Here is a 12,801-nt window from a genome sequence, read left to right as displayed (position 1 = left end):
AGATAATATATGTTAAATTTTGCAATTTATTAAACTAATCAGCTAACGTTTTTAAATATCTAGATTATACATATTTTTCTCTACAAATGACCGGGTCAATACCACCTAGATTATACATATTTCTTTTTAAATTAGGCATCGGTATTTTCAAATATCCCCTTTTAACCCCTAGTTATGTCTTTTTTGGTTCGCTTTGTCCTCCTGTAAAACCGCCAACGGCCAAACTAAAATGAAGGGCCGAATAAATTAATAAGTGATTTGATAATTTAAAAAATAGAATGCATAATTTAAATATTTAAAAACGTCATTCAAATTAAATTAATCAATGAAATTAGTAATAGAGGATCATAGCATTGGAAATTAACACACATTATCTAAAAATATTAATAGATTATAGTTTATACGGGTTAAAATTACTTTTAATAACTTTAACAATTAGTTATATAATAAAATTTAATTTTTTTTAACGAGTCTAATTAATCTCAGATGACTTTACCCACTGCTAGCATTGGATTATACAAATTTTAATTTTTTTTTTAGAAAAATAGCATGTCAGAGAATAAATATACACAATCTATTATTATAAATAGATAAATTAATTATATTAATAAGGGAATACAAATTAACAAATTTATTTTAAAATTTAAAAGGTAAATCGAAAAGAACTTTTAAAGATAAAATAAAATGAAATTTATTAAAAAGAAAATCAACATAATAAAATTTATGTATTATATTACACACCCAATCAGGGGCGAAATCCTGTATAATTTTGGTCGGAGTAGTTGCCCCACTTTAATTTTTTATAAGTGCCCTTAGAGGTGTATAAAATTATAAAAATATTAGAGTCTTACCCCATTAAAAATAAAAATAGGGCAATGCTCAAAAATAAAAATTATTTTCTATAAGTCAATTCTTTTTCCCTCAAATCTCTCCTTATATTACCCCACGCAAATTGCTCTCCCCCCCCCCCCCCCCCCATGACCATTCTACCCTCTATCTTTTTTTCTTTTTTTTTTAAAATTTTTTGATTTTATTTTTAATTTTTTTAACTCATACTTATATATTCATACTTATATAATTTTAATTTTTTATTTTTAATTAATTTTAATTTTAATTAATTTTATTTTTAATTTTTTTATTCATACTTATATATTTTAAAATTTTTATTTAGTTTTATTTTTAAAATTAATTTTATTTTTAATTTTTTTCATTCATACTTATATATTTTAAAAATTTTATTTAGTTTATATATTTTAAAAATTTTATTTAGTTTAAATTTTTAATCAATTTTATTTATTATTTTTCATTAATACTTATATATATTTTTAATTTTATTTAATTTTATTTAGTTTTATTTTTTAATTAATTTTGTTTATTATTTTTTCATTAATACTTATATTTTTTAAATTTTTATTTAGTTTTTATTTTTAATTAATTTTATTTATTATTTTTTAATTTTTTAATATTTATTTAGTTTTATTTCTTTAATCAATTTTGTTTATTATTTTTTATCAAATTTTTTAATTTTTTTTATTTTATATAATTTTTAAATTACTCCCTTCCTTTAAATTACATTCCTAATTTGATACTTAAATTACCCGCATCCAACTATTAACACATATCATAATCTTCTCTCCCTTTAAATCATCTCTCCCTCCAACCATTGACATATAACACATGTCAGAATCTCTCACCCTCTTTAAATTACCCATCATCCAACCATTGACACCTGTCAAAACACTCCCTCCATTTAAATTCGTCATTCTTCAACCATTGACACCTGTCAAAACACCCCTCTTCAATGCTTAACATATGTCAGAACCTCCCCTCCCTTTAAATTACCCCACTTCTAACCCTTGACACATGTCAAAATCTTTTATCCCTTTAAATGACCCCCCTTCCAACCCTTGACACATGTCAAAATCTCTCATCACTTTAAATGGTCTCCCTTTCAACACTTGACATATGTTAAAATCTCTCATCCCTTTAAATTACCCCCACTTCCAACTCTTGACACATGTCAGAACTTCTCACTTTCTTTAAATTACCCATCATTCAATCCTTGACACATGTCAGAACCTCCCCTCCCCTTAAATTACCCACCCTTAAACTCTTGACACATGTCAGAACCTCCCCTCCCCTTAAATTGCCCACCCTTAAACTCTTGACACATGTCAGAACCTCCCCTCCCCTTAAATTACCCACCCTTCAACTCTTGACACGTGTCAAAACATCTCCCTTTAAATCCCCCTCTCACACTTCATTTTTAGTCACTCTTCATTCACACCTCCCTTCACTGCTATCTCCCTCTCAGCTTCTCCTTCTCTCTTCCTGAAAATATGGATGACTATTTGGGCTTATTTTCAGATAGTTGGTCAATTGAGAATGATGTTCCTAGTCAAGATATATCCAACAACAGTCGCGATTATACAATCGAATTTACCACAGATCAGGTTAGTTATTATCATTGTTTTATGTATATTCATTATTTATTTTATAAGTAGAGAAATTATATTAAGATTGATAATGTCATACTTATACATCTTTGTTATATTTTTTTATATAGATATTTAAAAGTAGAGAAGATATGATAAATTGGGTAAAGACAGTTGGTTTGAAAAATGGTATTGTAGTGGTTATTAAAAATTCTGCTAATTTAAAATGTGGCAAGCTACCAAAGTGCCATCTTATGTGTGAAAGAGGTGGAAAGTATAAACCGCCACGATATCTAGTTGATGGGCAATCCTTAAAAAGAAATACTGGGACTAAAAAATGTGAATGCCCATTTGAGCTGCGAGGCATACTAATACCTCCAGATGGTGTGATGTGGGGTTTAAGGGTTGTTTGTGGTTTTCATAATCATCAATTAGCAGAATATATTGATGGACGTGAGTACCCGAGTAGGTTAAAACCAAAAGAAAAAGAATTTGTGCTTGACATGGCCAACAACACCACACCTCGTGAAATTCTTAGTATTTTGAAGGAAAGAGACCCATCAAATACTACGGGGATCAAAAGCATTTATAATGCTATTTTCACAAATAAATCCGCTAAACGGGGTGGTCTAAATTCTATTCAGTATGTCTTGGACCAATTAATCAAGAAAGAATACCTCCATAAATACCGTACAAATCCAGACACCAACGAAATCACAGATATTATTTGGGTTCATCCAAAAAGTCTAGAGTTGTCTGTCAACTTTTCATCTGTGTTGATCATTGATGCCACATACAAGACCAATGAGTATCGGATACCACTATTGGAGGTTGTGGGTATCACATCCACAATGCGAACTTACTCACTTATGTTTGCATATCTTAGTAATGAGAAGACAGAGCAACTGACATGGGCATTAGGGACATTAAAGAAGTGGATGGTTGAAAAGAAGGCATCGTTGTCATTGGTATTTGTTTTAGATCAGGATTTATCGCTTATTAATGTAATTGAAACATGTTTTCCCAATGCACGTCACATCCTTTGTATTTGGCACATAAACCAGTGCGTAATGAAGAAATGCGCCCCTATGCTTGGTCTGGAGTGGCAACATTTTTATGCATCATGGCACTCACTCATTAATTCATCGACACAATGGTCTTATCAGCATAAGTGGGATGTCATGCGCAAAGAGTATCAACGATTCGAGGGTGCTCTAAATTATCTTTGGGATACATGGTCACACCCTTACAAAGAGCGGTTTGTTTCAGCATGGGTTGATACATGTATGCACCTCGGGAGCAATTCAAATCAAAGGTATAGTCATTTTATAATTTTATTATTTAAATTTTGTTCATTATTGTAGTATTTCAATTCTTTTCAGTATTTAAACACAATGCATTTTTTTATTACAGGGCAGAATCTGCACATGCGAGATTGAAGTTATATTTGGGAGATACCATGTCATCCCTACAGACATCTTTTGAAAAAATACATAAGATGTTGAGAATTCAGTTCGGGGATATTAAGAAGTCGTTCGAAAAATCTCTGAACATTCCACGCCATCAACATTTACATGATGACATTTTCAGTCAAATAAGGTGTCGGATTTCATTAGAGGCAATGAAGTTGATTTCTGGTCAGCTAAAATGTATTGAGGAAACATCTCACCAGCTATCCGGCAGATGCAACTGTTCTATCAAAATTATATACGGATTGCCATGCGAGCATGATCTTGCATATTACCAGTACTTTTCCATTCCAATTCCGCTTCAGAGTATCAACGCTCATTGGAGGAGATTGTCGATGTACGCACATCAGTTTAATGACGAGGGAGCAGAACCTAATAGGACATCCCACGTTGTTGAGATATTAGATGGGATGGATCCATATATGCGAGAGCATATGATAAACAAGTTTCTTGATATGATTGATCCATCTCAAAGTACATTGCGAGCTCCTTCATACAACACAGAACATAGAGGTCGACCTACGGGTAGAGATGAGCAAAGTGGACGCCGCATATATTCTTTCGGAGAAGCATCCACTTCAGGATCTAGGGTCTCTCAACCGATTGCAACATCTCAAGGGAGAGGAAGACGTGGAAGAGGGTCGAAGGTTACCCATGATCACTCTCCAATTCCACCCATCCGTGATACTTATATTGAGAAATTACCCGTGCCTCTGCAGCATTATATTTCTCACACTGTTGATGTTCAACCTGATGGTCATTGTGGATTCAGGGCAATAGCTGCACTAATTGAGTATGGTGAAGAAGGTTGGGTTCAAGTACGATTTGAGCTTATAGAAGAGATTCAACAAAATAAGGATCTATATGATCAACTTTATCCAGATCCAAATTTGGTAACCAATCTATTATTCTCATTGAATTACTTCGAGCAGTGGGGCACCAGAAATATATTGGATGGACGCTATGCCTTTGGGAATTGTCATCGCATCAAGGTACAATCTTGTACTTCATACATTTGGTGAGAATATTGGGAGTTGTTTTACTCACTTGCCATTAAGAACTCCTCCAGTTCCAAACCAAGAGCGTCGAGAAATAGCTATTGCTCATATTGGCAATCACTTCATACAAGTTTTCTTATATCCTCATTATCCTGTACCACCCATTCCAACTTGATGGTTGCAACATTCATCGTATGAAGCTAAAGGATGGGCCACTCGTTACAGGACACGCGCTCATTTGTGGTACGAAGTAATAGGTGCACCATCACCAAATGCATCGGGAGCAAAATTTGGAGGCAATATTGATTAAGATTTCTATTTTTATATGTTTTTATGTTTTTTTTGTATTATTACATGTACTCTTCATTTGGAAAAAAATATGTTTGTTCCTAAGTTATGAATGTGTTCATTATTAATTGGTAGTATTTTTTTAGTTTTAAATATAAGCTAAAAATAAATAAAAGATTATAAACATATAAAAAATTATTGAAAAAAATAAAACTGATAAAAAATTGATAAAGAAATTGATTAAAAAATTAATAAAAAAATAAAATTTAAAAAAATCAATTGAAAAATATAAGTATTATGGAAAAAATAATAAATTAAATTAATTAAAAAATAAAAATAAAATAAAATTTATATAAAATTGAAAAGTAAAGTATTGATAAAAAATAATAAATTAAATTAATTAAAAAATAAAACTAAATAAAATTAAAAATATAATTGTATGAGAGTTATTTTTAAATAAAATTAATTAAAAAAATTAAAACTAAATGAGAATTAAATGAAATAAAAAAAACAAAGAAGGTTACATGCGTCTTTTGGCAGGGAGAGAGAGGGGAGGTGGAGGGGGTGTGCGTTGACCGGGAGGGGGGAAAAGCAGCTCTCTTACCCCACCTAGTATAAGGGACCTAATTCATGCAATATATAGATATATATAGAGGCAAAGCCCGCCCGAGCATAAAAGCATTTAGCCTCATATATGATTTTCAGCATACTACAGGTCGATTGTAGGCTGAGCGAGCACCCACGTGCTCATATATGCTCGATCGAGCAAAGCCGACCCGAGCATAAAGATATTTAGCCTTATATATGATTTTCAGCATATTACCGGCCGACCGCAGGCCGAGTGAGCAACTACGTGCTCATATATGCTCAGCATGAAAAAATCCGCCCTAGCATAAAGACATTTAACCTTATATATGATTCTCAATATATTACCGGTCGACCGCAGGGCGAGCGAGCGCCCACATGCTCATATATGCTCGGCCGAAAAAAGCTCGACCGAGCATAAAGGCATTTCGCCTTATATATGGTTCTCAACATATTACCGGTCGACCGAAGGCCGAGCGAGCATCCACGTGCTCATATATGCTCGGTCGGGCAAAGCCCGCCCGAGTATAAAGACATGCTCAATAGAATATATTCCTAATAAATATACGGTCGACTTGAACGACCGACCGAGATAGGTTCAACAGAAGGTATGCTCAATATACGATCGACTTGAACGACCGACCGAGACAGGCCTAACATAATATTTGGCGGAAAACATCTTCTAGAAGCTTCTTCAGTTATAATGACATGCCCCCCATTACAAATATAAGTCACAAATGACAAAAGAGGTACATCTGGGGTAAAAAAAGATTCCTTAAAGGATTATTACACGAAGTACAGAAGATGACTTCATCTTCTAACAAACCCTAACCAACCGGGGAATACTTTATGACTACGGAGGTCACGTGAGGTAGTATAAAAAGGGGGATCCTCTCCATTGGCAAGGTACGAAAGTTCTAGCATCTAAACTCTGTTTCACTTCAGTTACTATTCTTCTTCCGTTCTTCCACCTTTTGAGAGAGAAATTGACTTGAGCGTCAAAGGGTCTAGCCAAGAATCCCCATCCCGGTCTTAGGTCACTAATGCTTTGTTGGTTTGTCTCGCTATGCATAGGATCGTGGAGGGCTTCTTCTAGGTCTATAGAAGGTTATCTTCATCATCGAAGTCGGTGCTCGTCTTTGCATATTTCAGACAGGATCAAATTTGACACCGTCTGTGGGAACTATTCACTTAGATCTGAAGCTACGAAGATGGAAGAAACTAGCAAACCCAACACCATTACTATATTGCAAGATGATCTGGAGTTGCTCATCAACGCCAGAGTTCAGAAGATATTGCAACAACAACAAGAAGAAGTCAATACTGGTGGCACATTACCTGTAGTGCCATCATAGAGAGAGGGAGATTAAGGGAGGGGGGGGGGGGGGGGGGAGATCCGGTCTATTTGGTCTCTGCTCCTCTTTCTCCCACTCGACGTCCTAAATCATACTTCCAGACACCTCTTGAGCAAGGGGGATGAAGAGAAATTCTTCAAGAATCTTCTGGAGAAACCCTTGTAAGGGAAAAATGAAAGGGAAAGATTATAGCCAGTGATATTTCTCCTGAAAGGATTATTACTCCATTCTCTCAGCGAGTGTTAGATGATCCGTTGCCAAAACATTATCAGAATTTAAATGTCGGAGAATACTTGGGAACAATTGATCCCAAGGATCATTATCTTAAATTTGAGCATGTGGCGCTCCTCTAACAATTTACCGATGGAGTTAAATGTCGGATGTTCCTTACTACTTTCGAAGGAGCAGCTCAGAGACGGTTCAAGCGACTGCCAGAGAATTCTATTCGTTACTTTAAGGATTTTTGCAAGGTATTCTTACATCATTTTTCTAGCAATCGGAGGTACCATAAAACTCCATAAAGTCTCTTTTCTATTAAGCAAGACCCTAAAGAATCTATTAGAGCTTATATTAAGAGGTTCAACCTGGTGGCTATTGATGTTTCTTCAGCCACCATGGAAATCTTGGTAGGCGTCTTCTTTCAGGGGCTTAATGATAATGATTTCTTTAAGGATTTGGTCAGGAACCCTCCTACCAATTTTGATATATTAATCGAGCAAGCTTCGGAGTTCATTAATGTGGAAGAAGCCCAAGCTGCCCACAGGAAAGATGTCAACACTTTTGCACTGGTTCCGGGAGCAGTACGTACGGTGGGACCTGTCCAGCCCCCTACAGGACCTTGGGCTGATTTGCACCATTATCATCCAGAGCCTCGGCCTTAAGTAGTACAACATGTAGATGCTCCCACGCATTCCCCGCAAAGGTGGTGCGCATATCATCTGACCAACACCCACAACACAGAAAATTATTTTTCTCTAAAGAATTAGCAGGCGGGTAATACCCGCTATCGTCGACGTTCGCCAATCCCAAATCGTCGGTGATATCCACAATAGAACAATCCTCTCAAAATTGAATATCAATCGAGTGGACCATAAGTGGGGATATTACCTCTCCCCGTTGTACAAGCACAAACGAAGAATCAAGTACAACTAGAGCAACCATCAACTCGGCAAGAAGAGAATCATAACAATGCTGCTCGAGGCAGCATAAATATGATAGCAGGAGGATCCACTGATGGTGACTCCAATCGAGCAAGGAAATTACACGCTCGACGATTAGTAATTCATGCTGTCAGATGTAGTGCCGAGAAGGTGGCATGGCCAGAGATCAGCTTTGAGCCCAAAGATCTAGTAGGGGTAGAAGTGCCCTATGATGATGCACTAATAATTAAAGTTATTATAGCCAATTACAATATTTCTCGTACTTTTATTGATATTGGTAGTTCTGTTAACATTATCTTCAAGAAAACTTTTGATCAGCTGCAGATCAACCCAAGTGAGCTTCAGCCTATGACTACTCCATTATATGGGTTCACAGGTAATGAAGTACAACCACTTGGTCAAATAAAATTGCCCATATCTTTAGGGGAGGAGCCCCTTATGTGGACACACTAATCGGTTTTCATGGTGATGGACACCCCATCAACATACAATATTATCTTGGGTCGGCCGACCTTGAATGAATTCAGGGTGGTCATTTCTACTTTCTGTTAGAAAATAAAATTTCCTGTGGATGATTAAGTGGGGGAAGTCAAGGGAAGCCAAATAGTAGCACGTAAGTGTTATGTGGAGGTCATAAGGCGGAAGCTAATACCGCCCGAAAAGCTCAGAAGATGAATATCAACGTCATTCATGAAAAGCCGCCCACTCTTGTATATAAGGAGAAGGAAGAGGTGCAAATACAAGTTGGTTGACCGGAAGCTACTACTCACATTGCGTCCGATCTGGCTCCTAATCTCAAGGAAGACCTGATTAAATACCTAATGAGAAATAGTGATGTGTTTGCTTAGACACCTAATGAGGTGAAAGGTGTAGCACCAACAGTTATGAAGCATGCTCTTCATGTATATCCAGATGCCCAGCCGGTCAAACAAAAGAAAAGGGACTTCAGAGCCAATCAAAACAAAATTATTAAGGAAGAAGTAGATAAACTACTGGAGGCTAGATATATTCGGGAAGTATAATTTCCAAGCTGGTTGGTTAATGTGGTCTTAGTTTCTAAGTCCGGTAATAAATGACGAGTATGTATTGATTTCAGGGACCTCACAAGGCTTGTTCAAAAGATTATTATCCTCTATCTCGCATAGATCAAGTGGTGGATTTTATAATTAGATGTGAATTCATTAGTATGATGGGCGTCTATCAAGGGTATCACTAAATTTCACTCGTTAAGGCAGATCAGGAAAATGTTAGTTTTATAACTACTGAGGGTACTTATTGTTATAATGTTATGCCTTTTGGTTTAAAGAATGTAGGAGCTACTTATCAGCGACTTATAAACAAGGTCTTTCAGAAGCAGATTAAAAGGAATATGGAAGTTTATGTGGATGACATTCTTATTAAATCAATACGGGCTTCTAGTTTATGTGTTGATATCGAAGAAACTTGTAGGACCCTGAGGAGGTATGAGCTCAAGCTCAATCCCAACAAATATTTATTTGGAGTCAAGAGTGGGAAGTTCCTAGGATACATGGTGATCAAGTGGGGAATATAAGCCAACCCCAGCAAAGTAAGAGTATTACAAGACATGGCTCCCCCGAAGAACCTAAAGGAGGCCCAAAGATTAACAGGGAGGATTACTGTCATGTCCCACTTCATCTCTCAGTCGGTCGATCAGAGTCTTCCCTTTTTCATGGTACTCCGACGAGCAACTAAGTTCCAATGGGATGAAGATTGCAGCAAGGCGTTTGATGAGATAAAGGAATATTTGTCTACTCTCCCTGTATTAACTAAACCAGTAGTAGGAGAGACTTTGTGGGTGTACTTATCAACCAACGATCATGCTGTTGGTTTTGTATTAGTAAGGCAGAAAGAAAAAGAATAATTACTTGTGTATTTTTTGAGCCATTTATTAAAAGGAGCAGAGTGCCGATATACGACACTCGAGAAGTTAGCTTATGGATTGGTCTTAGCAGCTCGGAGATTTCGTCCTTATTTTCTGTCACACTCAATTATAGTATTAACTAACAACACTCTCGGTCGGGTACTTGTTAACCCAAAAGTGTTTGGAAGATTGATTAAGTGGACGAGCGAGCTTAGTGAATATGATATACAATATCAGTCTCGGACGGCTATCAAAACTCAAGTCTTGGCGGATTTCATAATAGAAATACCAAGTCTAGAGATAGAGGAAACTTAGATCATTTATGTGGATGGATCTTCCACTCGACAAGGCAGTGGAATTGAGATTCTTCTTATATCTCCTAGGGAAGATCGAAAACAATTATCTGTTAGATTGAATTATAGAGCCACAAACAATGAGGTCGAATATGAAGCATTGATAGCAGGCTTGCAGGCTGCTAAGCATGTGGGAGCTGCTCGTGTGGTAATTCATTTTGATTCACAATTGGCAGCACAACAGTTGACAGACAACTTCGAAATTAACAATGGAAGACTTAAGCTATATGCAGAGGCATTTGACAAATTGAAAACTGAATTTCATGAAGTAAGTGTAAAGAAAATCCCCCGAACAGACAACCAGGTAGCAGATGAATTAACTAAATTAGTTTCTGCCATAAACCTTGGAATTTGGATAAACCAGTGGAGCATGTTGGATTGAGAAGCGCTAGAGGGGGGGTGAATAGCGCTCGCGGCTATTTCGTTGTTTCGGAATCGTAAAAGCAGTCGAGTAAATAAAAGCAGTGGAATAAAAACAAACACACAAACACAAGGGATTTACTTCGTTCGGAGCCTGTAGCGACTCTTACTCGAAGGCCAGCGATCCTTGATCGCTTTCCGTGGGCAACAACTATAAGCATGAAATTATTACAAGCTAAATATAATTTAAAACAGTAATTAAAAATACCAACGACACTTAGGAAATATCAGATTTGGAGCTCCGGGTCGTCGGGAAGTATTCGCAGCACTTCTGGGTCGTCTCGTTGGCAGCACATTAAAGAAAGGTTGCTTAAAGGAAGTTCAGCCTTGGTGAACAATGCTCAAGGCGCCTTGAAATCCATCCAAGGCGCCTCGGGATGGCAGTCACGCGTGGATCAAGCTGGTCGTGACTTATCCTTACAGGCTCTCCAAGGCGCCTTCTTCCGATCAGCGCCTCAGCTTGCTTGACCGGCTCGTTTTGCATCCGAGGCGCCTCAAGCTCCGGAGGCGCCTCGGACACTGTCATCCGAGGCTAAGTTGTGCTCCTTTGGTCCTACAAAAGTGTTAGTCTCAAACACATACCTGCAAAACCAAGTTAGCAAAAACAACAATATAGATATGATAATTGACAATCATCGAAGTCTGACTTCATATTTCCAACCGGAAACCTAGGTCGACCCGACTTTCGGGGAAGGCGTCCTCACCTACTCCACTCGGGAGATTTACCTATTGCGATTCGATCCTCCGGATCGATTGGACTTTGCTCGGTGCTCGATGCTTCCGACTTCCTGGCTGGTCCAGTCTTTCACCTGGTTCGCGACACCAGGACTTTCCACCTAGGGTTACCCCCTAGGACTTTTGCCTGAAGCACTCGACCCACCAAGACTTTCCGCATAGGGTTACCACCCCCTATGACCTAGGGTTACCACTCCCTAGGGTTTTCACTTGCCTAACCACAACTAGGACTTCTCCTGAAACACTTAAACAGACTTGTTAGATCACAACCCAACCTTAACTTTGAATTCTTTGTCATTATCAAAACTCAGGTTTGATCGTCGGATGCTTCCCGCATCAACAACCTCCCCCTTTTTTATTATGGCAACTGAAATTCAAAGTTAAGTAAAACAAATGCATAAATATACTTAAAGAGTGTAAGTGAGCAAGCTTAAGTACATAAATTCAAATACAAGCATAATTTAAGCTGCCACTTAAACTTTGTGAAGCTCTCCCTTAATACAGGGTAGTCCTGAACTCGAAGAAGAGTAGACCTGAACTCAGTCAGGCCAAAGGGTCTCTCCTCCCCAAAAAAATGCATGTAGATGTCATCTAGGGTAATGTGGGAATAGGGTTCAAATACAAGCATAACTTAAGCTGCCACTTAAACTTTGTGAAGCTCCCCCTTAATACAGAGCTTTCTTTTACTTTTGAATTTCCCTACTCTCCCCCTTTGCCATTTATAAAAAATAAGCCAGTTTACAACTTGTTTTAAATTTTTAGAAAAACAGATAAGGCTTTGAAAGATGCTTGTTTAACACTTAGCTTATAATTAAATTTTACTGTAAAAATTGTTAGCTAAGTGAGATAAAGGCATATTTTTCACCTAAGTTGAAAAGGCTAATATATGGGTGACTGCTTTTGAAACTTAGTTGTTTTTTGAAAAATACTTAGCTAAATTTTAAAGAATATTTGGAGTCAAAATTTTTTTTGCAAGGATATGCTTTTTAATACTTTAGCTAAGTAAAGAAAATAACTTAGAGAAATATTTTAGCAAAAATTTATAAAGTTAGATTTCAAGGTTGGCTAAGTTTGAGAAAGTTAGAAAGTTGCTATATGAATCACTTAGCTAAGCCTTTTGC

The sequence above is a fragment of the Zingiber officinale genome, chromosome 11B (genome assembly GCF_018446385.1).
Source record: "Zingiber officinale cultivar Zhangliang chromosome 11B, Zo_v1.1, whole genome shotgun sequence".
In the NCBI taxonomy this organism is placed as follows: Eukaryota; Viridiplantae; Streptophyta; class Magnoliopsida; order Zingiberales; family Zingiberaceae; genus Zingiber; species Zingiber officinale.
The sequence above is the reverse complement of the archived record's forward strand: the minus strand, read 5'-3'. Positions refer to the sequence as shown.